At 26.7% G+C, this 10,405-nt stretch overlaps 1 pseudogene; it reads left to right on the forward strand.

Moving 5' to 3' along the window:
* Window positions 1-2,177: 2,177 nt before the first annotated feature.
* Window positions 2,178-8,918, forward strand: LOC120090142 (annotated as a pseudogene).
* The last annotated feature ends 1,487 nt before the right edge of the window (window positions 8,919-10,405 follow it).

The raw sequence follows: 10,405 nt of genomic DNA on the forward strand, positions 1-10,405 counted from the left end.
AAAAAAAAAAAGATTTCTACAAAATTACAAACTTGCCTTAAACACACCTAAAACATAGAGAATGTTGAAATGAAAATATCTATATTGGCTACCATAGCTGCAAAATAGCCACATAACATGTAACAAGTTCCTAAATCCACTAAAACACACATATTTAACATAAATTTACACATGTATAATGTAATACAACGTACATATGCATCTTTGGTGGCTTCACTTACCTACCACACTTGATGTATTAAAAGAAACTTTTTATTTTATTGTTTTACTTTTCAGTTACCATTGAAACATAAAATTTTGACCACGTTAATTTAAGATCATCATTCTCATTCCAAACAAAATAAAGAATTTAAAATTATTTTTCAAATTTCAACTCATAGAATTTAAAATTATTTATTGAACTTTCATTCCAAACACATCAAATGACGTGATTCGCAATAATCCCAATTAAAGTCGTCGTTGACCCACTTCTTTTTATGAAATAAAAATGGTTGAAAACTAAAAATATTAAGATTGAAAAAATGTATTAAAAAAGGGGAAGAAAACAAGCCCTTATCTGTTTTTTTCTTCCTTTTCAAAGGAAAACCTGTTTATAGCTTACAATTCAATACATATCCCTATCCCAGAAGTTTTAATTTCTTTGTTGCCAATAGAAAAAAATATATTATCGATTAGCTTTTATTTCAATTTCAAAATATGATAAACCATTAATTGAATGCAAGTATATGATGAGAGATTCAGCACCAAGGACAATTATATATATATATATATATATATATATAGCTTAATTACAATTTTTCCATCATCATATCCCGAAACCAAAAGATACATATTCATAAGCATGAGCGATAAGTACAATCATTGAGCAAGAGAAGAGCTCGAAACAAAACCAAATAAATAGAAAAGGAGGCTAGAGAAAAGCCTTCATGTTAAAGAGAAGAGTTTAGTTACTATTTAGTCCCTAAATTTTCATGTTTTGAGTCGAAAAATTTTTTGAACTTTACAATGTATCTAGAACTTAAAAGATTTTCTAAAATTTCACTTTTATGTCTAATAATGAAGTGTCTAATTTTTAAAAGTGTGTACTACTCTCTGAACTTTTAACTTCGTATATAATAGGTTTGGTTATATCTGAAGTTTTTTAAAATTATTTGAAATATTAAATTTAAAATAGAATTTTATGTGCAGTAGGACCTTAATTTTCAAGTTTTTGTTTTATAGATCTATATTTATATATTTTCTTTTTTTAAAAAAAAAATGCAAATAAGTCTAGATATGTTATAGGAAAAATCTTATAAATTATTTATACTTTATAGCAAAAAGTTCCAAAAGTGGTTTGTACTTTGAGTACTTTTTGCTATAAAGTGTAAATATTTTTAAATATTTTTTTATATTTAAAAAGATCCCTATTTTATACACAGTTGAAAATTTAGAAACAACCTATTGCACAAAAAAATTAGAATTTTTAATATTTATTAAAACTTTTTATATTTTAACCACCTTTTGGACACAAAATTAAAAATTCAAAAGATTTTTTAGATATTAATTTCAATAACAAAATAGATATATATTTATGAAAGTTCTAAGAACTATACTACTTATTTAAACATGTAATATAATTAATTACTTTTTAGTCTCGAAGTTCAATGGTAATTTTCAAAACAAATTTCAAAGTTCAAAGGTAAAATTAAAATTGTTTTCAAAGTCGGGATGTTTGAGATGATTCTAAAATAGTTAAAATCACTTTTGTCATTTTCAAAATTATTCTTAAATATGCTTTTAATCCTTCAAATTAAAACCAATTTTGATGGTATGAGAATTTTCATTTATAAGTATAAAATTAAATATTAAATTAATTTTGAGTCATTAAAGCCGTATTTTGGAGTGGTTTTGAATACGTCAAAAGTGATTTTAACCCTTTCAAAATCACTCGTAAACATACACTAAATCAAATATAATGAAGGAACTCATAATTTAATTAAAAAATGTTGATTAGGTTTCTCTTAATATAAGTAATTGGAGTACCTTTAATTAAAGGCAAGTAGGGATGAGAGATTCAACATCAAGGGCAATTATATATTATACATGTGAAGTGGAAAGAGAGAAGAGCAATAGAAAATTGTATTTTGTAAGCCAAATATAAATTGATAAAATGCAAAGGTGTTCAAGTGGAGAAATCATTTTCAATGGAGTTGATAAATTGGTTGTTGTTGATTCTTGCTTGTGTGGGTTTTGTTTTAGGGTTTGGGGTTTTGAAGAGATTGAATAATTTGTATTATGCATTGAAGTTAGGGAAGAAATGGGATGAGCTTCCTCCTGGTGATCTAGCTTGGCCATTTCTTGGTTCTACTTTATCCTTCCTCAAATATTTTACTCTTGGTCCACCACACGATTTTATTGGTCACTTTTCCAAAAGGTATCTCTCTCTCTCTCTTTGCTTCCATCCAAATTCTTCACAATGTCACAATAATGATTTTCAAATAAGATTTTCACTGATATGCTAAAACTTTTGTCAATCTGGGCATAATTTAAAGAATCAACCTCAAGAGATTTTATCTCTATCCCCATCCCACATATTATCAAATAAATAAAAAATGATTTGAAGTTTTCTCTTTTTGGTTCTTAAAAATAAATTCTATTTTTCCTCAATGGTAAATTTTCATCTTTCTTAGTTAAATCCCTAGCTAACTTCCAAAAATAAAAATAAAAATTTTAAAATTAGGTCTGGTTTGATGACCTATTTCATTTTTTGTTTTTGGTTTTTGAAAATTAAGTTTATTCATTTTATTTTCTTACCATGGTTTGTATCATCTTAAGTAGAAGAATTGCATTCTTAGCCAAATTTCAAAAACAAAAACAAATTTTTAAAAACTACTTGTTTTTAGATTTCAAATTTTACTTTGGTTTTTGAAAACCCAACAAAAATAGATATCAAAACAAGAGATTTAGAGGTAGAAGATGTGTTTATAGACTTCATTTTCAAAAACAAAAAATAAAAAACGAAATGGTTACCAAATAGGACCTACTCTTTTTAGATTTCAAAACTTTGCTTAGTTTTGAAAATATTGGTAGAAAGTAGATAACAAAGTAAGAAATTTAGAAGTGTAGGAAGAGATGTTTATAAACTTAATTTACAAAGTCCGAAAACCAAAAACCAAATGGTTACTAAACGTGGTCATATACTTTTTTTTTAAGTTTTTTGAATTTAAGCCTATAAACAATAGAAATTAAAGGTCCGATCCCAAGCCACATAATTGTGAAAAAAAAATTAAACATATAAACACTTTTTCCACCTTAAATTTCTTACTTTATTATCTACTTTTTACAAATGCTTTTCATAAACCAAGTCAAAATTTAAAAATCAAAAGAAATAGTTTTTATTTCTGAAATTTTTGGTTAAGAATTCAACTATTTTGCTAATGAAAGATGGAAAAGTGAGAGGAAGGGTTTAAAGAGTGTGACAGTAGGCAACGACGAGAAAGGGTTGAAGGAGGAGAGGTCGAAGAAGGGGGAGGAGAATGGGAGGTAAAGGAGAGAGAATTTTAAAGTGCAAGTTGATGAAATTAAAAGTTTAACATTAAAATTTATACAATTGGTCAATTATGTGATTTAAGTTGATGATATTAAAATTTTAGGGTTAAAATTAAGACATGTCAAGTTTAGAGTAAAAAAAATGAATTTTTCCCTAGGTTTAAAAGGCAAACAGAAAACAAGACCTACCGGACATAAAACTAGAAGTTATAAGTTATATTCTTACCCTATAAACCCCAAATTAGATAAACAGTTTGAAGATTAAACTCATAATCTAACCATTTTTTTTAATTAGATATGGGAAAGCTGATATGTACAAGACTCACATGTTTGGAAGAGCAAGCATACTTGTTTGCAAACCTGAAATATGTCGTCAAGTATTTACCGATGAAACCAAATTTGTTCCTGGTTATCCCACCAACATGAAGAACTTATTTGGTAAAAGATCACTGCACCGAGTCTCCAAGGCGGAGCATCGGAAGCTTCGACGGTTGACAACGACACCGATCAGCAGCCATGCGGCGCTCGAGATGTACATTGGTCATATTGAACACACAGTGATTAATGGGTTGGAGGAATGGTCAAGCATGGAGAAGCCATTGGAGCTATTGACAGTGATAAAGCAACTTACCTTCAAAGTTATTTGGAACATTTTTATGGGTTCAACTCCATTGGGAAGTATTTCTATAAGTGAAATGGAGGCTTTATATAATGAAATTTCACTTGGGTTCTTCTCTTTGCCCATCAACTTTCCTGGCTTCTACCTCCATAAATCTCTCAAGGTAAGAACAAATCATATATATATATATATATTATTTTTTAAATTTAGCTTAAATTATAAGTTTAGTTCTTCGATTTTGAAATTTGTTTCTAGAAATTGTTGAATGAGTAGCTAGTTAGACCTATTATACTAACTTGTGTTTATTCTTTTACCATATATATATATATATTGGTATATATATAATTTGGACATGATTCAATTGTCCCAAGACATTATACTTATTAGATAATACGAGGTTTTACTTTGAGATACTCAACAATAATACCCTCCACCACAAGTTCATAAATCTTCATCCCACATGTGAACACAACAAGTAAAGTATTATTAAAAAAAAAAAAGTAGGGCAGGGGATTTGAACTTACCAGAATCGAGACAAGGTGAACACAATTGTTGTTGATTGACATTCTAAGGTCCAACGTTTCGCTCCCCCTTGACTTGTATTGATTGTGGACATATGCCTTGATCAGTGTTCTATATTCAAGTGGACAGTTTTGTACATTTACTTTTTACAATAATTACTTTTGAGCTATTAATTTTATAATAGTAAATTTTTATGGTTAAGCTACAAAAGAGTGCTCTTGAATTTTTTTCATTCATTTTAAAAATACTCTTATTCTTTCAAAATATTGTTGTCATATTACCCTTGGTATCACTACAAGAATTTCGGACTTTAATGTCGGTTTTAGACATTAAAGATAGTATTATTAAAACCTTTTAATGTCTGTATACCTTTCATAAATGTTTCTAAAATCACCCTTAAATTAAGAAATCCATTAGAATATACTAAATAATGGAACTTGAAACTTAGAACAAATGTGACAATGATTTGAAATGGTGTGTGTGACGATATTTTGGTCTCAAGTTTTATTTCAAGTCACTACCAACACCACGTTTCAGGTCTCAATTTCTATCAAACATTTTAATGAATTCTTACATTATCGGTAGTTTTGAAATGTTTATTAAATATCAAGAGTAAATATTCTAATTCTTAAAAGAAATTTTTTTAAACAAACGACAAAGTTCTAACAACTTTTACTATGTGACGTATTCTCAATTAATCTACTTACGATGTATCATATAACCAAAAGAAAGGTATAAATTATGTAGGCTCGGAAAAGATTGCACGAAATACTTCAATCTATTGTGGATGAGAAGAGAATGGTGAAGAAAAGCAAAGGGGAAAGTTGGGAAGCAAAAGATATGATGGATTTGATGATAGAAGTGAAAGATGAAGATGATGAAGGGATTGATGATGAGACCATTGCAGATTTGATATTTGGTATGTTATTTGCAGGCCAAGAGACTTCAGCTTTCACTATAATGTGGGCAATTTTGTTTCTTACAGACCATCCACATGTATTCCAAAAGGCTAAGGTTAGACTCCTTTAATTTCCTAATTCAAGTTAAGGGATTGTTTTTAGAATGGTTGATTACTAGAAGGTTTAGATGTTTGAAATTACAAATGTTTTACATCTTTAAATTACTATATTTATTTTGTAGGATTTTTTTTTTTAAATATCTGAAAATACATATAATTATGTTTGTTTTTGTAGGATTTCACTTGGAAATATCTTAAATTTTTTTTAAAAAAAAATCTAAGAATAACCTTATAATTATTCTTTAATTTATAATTAATTTAAGATAATTTGAACTTGTATAAAATTTTTATTTTTATTAATTTGAACTTATTTTTAAATTAATATAGTTTATATTAATTTTATATGTTATTTTTGTCAACAAAATAATATATTTTATTTAAGGTTTCTTATAAAATAAATATTCATGTTTTGGAAAAAAAATTCATAAATCTTTTTTCCCAAAAAAAAATAAAAACAACAATTATAAACAAAAACGAGTGATATATATAGTTGACAATATTTATTTTATAAAATGTAAATAAAGAATAGTGATATACAATATTTTTTGACCTAATGTCATATGGGCTCCATTGACTTTGATATCATATTAGACAAACAAGATTTCATTTTTACAACCAGTTGATAACAAGAGGGAATACCCCACATATTTCTATAAACATTATTTGTTCTCTTATTTTTTCTATGTGGTATCTTGAACCTGCTTCAAGATGGTGTCTCTTTTTTGGTTTACCATTCTTGGATATTATTTTTTCTTTTTGGATTTTATAGTTTTTTTTTTTTTTTTTTTTTTTTTTATAAATTATCGTGATGGTAATTCTTAAGATTAATTGGTTTTAGGAAGAACAAGAAGATATCATTAGACGAAGACCTTCAACAACAAAAGGGTATAAAATCTCTCAGAGATAAAACAGATGAAATTTCTCTATCAGGTATTTAATTTTATTTTTTCCTCAGCATGTATTTTTTTTTAATTTGAATTTAAATTGTCAAATGTTTCATTTCTATTTTAGGGTTAAGCTTTATTTTGGTATTATTGTTTACAAATATGAGATTATGTGTATTTATACTATTCAGGTGATAGATGAGACGCTTCGTCTTAGTGGTATTACATTTGCGTCTTTTCGTGAGGCCACGGTTGATGTTGAAATTAACGGTTAGTCATCATAAATGTGAGAATTGATCTTGTTATACAATATCCTTTTCTACTAAAGAAGGTAAATAATAACTTTGGAAATTTTCAAAAATGAAAAATAAGGAAAATTATTTACAAAAATAGCAAAATATAATCATTTTAGATTTCTATTAGTTTCTATCATTGATAGGTTCAGCCTTTATCAATGTTATCAATAATAGACTTTTATCCGTTTCTATTACTGATAAATGTTAAAGAAGTCTATCAAATACTATCCGTGTTTTTATTTGTTATTTCAATAAATAATTTAACATTTTTTCTATGCGAAAATTTTTTTAGCATTAATTTGTATTTTCATTGGTTTTTAGGTAAAGTTATACCAAAGGGATGGAAAGTGATACTTTGGTTTAGAGAGCTTTACATGGATGAAAAACTACATCCTTCCCCACAAGAATTCAATCCTTCAAGATGGGATGTATGCAATTATTATAATACTTACATGCAAATCCTTTTATCCTTTTATTTTCTTTTTATGTTTTTAATTTGTTCAACCACTCATCTTCTAAATGCAATACATATATGAGATATAAATGGATTAAATTTAGCATGTCAATTTAAAACGAAAATTAAAAAAAAAAAAGAAAAAAAAAAAAAAAAAAAAAAAAAAAAAAAAAAAAAAACTTTTTTGTTCCGTAAGTTTTAAATATAATTTCTATTTCATCTTTGCGTTTCAAAATATTATAATTTTTATAAAATAAAATTTTGAGTTTAGTTTTTATTCGATTACTAGGTTTAAAAATGTAACATTTGTTTTTAAAAATTTTGATTTTAGTTTTTACTTTAGTCTTAAATTAGTTGATTTTACACTTTTTCCACTAAAGTTAACCAATGGTCACTTTTGATCCTTTTTGTGTTATTCATAAATAAATTAATTTTAAATAATTATGACCGTGAAATTTTCATATAATTTTAATAGTGTGACAAAAAATTCATGAAAATTAATAAAATAACAAAAAGGATTAAAACTAGGTATTAATTCGAGGTTAAAAATATAAAATGTTAAAGTCTATAGGCCAAATAGATATTAAACTCAAAATTCTAAAAATAAGGGTGTAGGGTGCGTTTTGAGCAATAAGTATCCTAATAAGATTATAATAACCATCTCTTGCTACAACACTATTTCAAAACTGCTACAATATTCACTATTTCCTATCGTTTTTAATTTTTTACATTCATCAATTTTTTATTCTTTGTTATGGTGTTAATTATTTCATTCTCAAACTACAATAATTTAAACATCAAACACATACTATTATAATCCAAACTAAAATAATTTATCCTCCAAACTTAAATTATTATAATTCAACTACAATAACCTGGGATTATTATAACTAATTTCTTGCCCCAAACGCTCCTTAAAGGATCAAATAGAAACTAAATTCAAAATACAAAGATAAAATTGTAACATTTTAAAATTTATGCAACCAAATGGAAACCACTTACAAAATCTGAGGACCAAAAATTAATTATTTAGCACCCTATCAAATTAAGAAGTAATTGTTTTTTTTTTTTTAACAGAATTTTATAGGCAGCCCAGGTGCTTTCACTCCCTTTGGATTAGGGGTTAGGATGTGCCCTGGACGTGAACTTGCCAGGCTCGAGATCTCAATTTTCCTTCACTATTTTCTCCTCAATTACAAGTGAGTTTCGTCTAACTTTTGATCTTCTGTAAACTTTTCACACAAAATAAATATAATTTTTGGACCGCGTTTTTATTTACTTGTTTATTTAACTCAATAGTAATTAGCATAACCTTCCATTTTAGAAGTAGGAGGTTCGATCTCTCATCTCAACCATTATTGTACTAGAAAAATGTTCATTACAAAATGAAAACAAATTGCTCGCGTTTTTTAAAAACTAAAAACAGAAATTAATGTTATTAAACTGCCCTTAATTTTGTTCAATATATAATCGATAAATATAAGCGTTTGGTAAATGCAGGGTGAAGCGACTTAATCCTCAATGCGAATTGAATTATTTACCAATTCCTCATCCCAAAGACAAATGCTTGGCAAGAGTGAGGAAAGTTGCATGACAATGACTATAATGTCTTCAATGATCTTATTTGGCCCAACAAAATGTGAACTTTATGATTATATTAATTAAGCTTCTAGTATGTATCTACTTGTGTGTATCTATGTTGTATTTTCAATTCACATCAAATTAAATAAATAATTTATTATTATTACGATGAAAATCTTTATTTTTCTACAAAATCCTTGAATCATATTTAATATTTGTTGTTAGAGAGATTCTTATCACAAATTGTCGCATCATTAAATTTGAGACTAATTACAAGTTGACAAGTTTTTCAAATTAAAATTAAAGATAAGAATCGTTGCATTCTAATAACGTTACGTGTCTTCATCACGAGACTGACTAGATAAATAGCAAATTTTAAGTTGTCATTTGGTTAAATAGAAAAAACTTTTTAAATTTTTAAAATAGCAAAACGGATTATAAAATTAGAAAATAATGATTAACAATTGTTAAAACTACCCCCACATGGAATTCTAAAGGTGTGAGAGTTTCAAAACCATTTGAAAACAACAAATACACTCTACCTAGACAACTATCACACACTAAACAATGCATACTGACAAAGTGTCTAATCCACGTGTACAAGAAATAAACTGCTTTCTTCAATACAGACTTGCTCCTAAAAAGTAAACCTACTCTAATGGGAAAACAAGATTGAAAGAATCGAAATCTTCGAAATCAACGATTTTATTGAGGTGATTTTAAATGGAATCAAACAAAAATAGCTACCAAATCAACAACGAAAATGTCAAAATTATTTTACAAGTAAACGTTAGGATATAATTTGATATTTTCCTATTTTTTTTGGTTAAATATAATAAACTGTAAGTATGTCTTCTTTGGTTTTTATCTACTTTTTTTAAAAAATAATTACCTTGCAATTCTATTGCTACTTTGGAAAAAAATAAATCTTTTTAAATGTAAAATTTATATTTAAATCTTTTTTCATTTTGCCAAAATTTTAAAATTTATTAGTAGTTTTAAATGTAAAATTAAGAATATGTTCCTAATAGAAAAAATAGTGATATTACTTTATTTTGTGGAGAAAAGAAAAGAAAAATTCATTGTATTTAATTGTCCTTATTGATTGTAACTTCTTTTAGTTATTTATTCTTTATTAATTGTCATTGTATTTAATTGATTGTATTTTACAATGAATGGTGTATTCTTTATTAATTGTCATTGTATTTGTTGATTGTAATCACATTGATTTTACTAAATATTTAAGTTAAATTTAATACTGTTTTTATGGGATCAGATGGATGAGGATGTTACCACAGGGTCATACAACGACTTGGTTTTGTACTTACAGCATTGCCATAGATTCGAGGTTGTTTGAGAAGACAAGTATATCGATGCAATGCATTGTCGGCGAAGAGAGACTGTTATTCGAAGGCACGAGAAACCATACCCTCATATATTAAACTATCTACGAACTGCAGGATTCTATGGAGTCTCTTGTATAAAATTTATACAATTAGA

Source organism: Benincasa hispida, chromosome 11 (genome assembly GCF_009727055.1).
Source record: "Benincasa hispida cultivar B227 chromosome 11, ASM972705v1, whole genome shotgun sequence".
Lineage (NCBI taxonomy): Eukaryota > Viridiplantae > Streptophyta > Magnoliopsida > Cucurbitales > Cucurbitaceae > Benincasa > Benincasa hispida.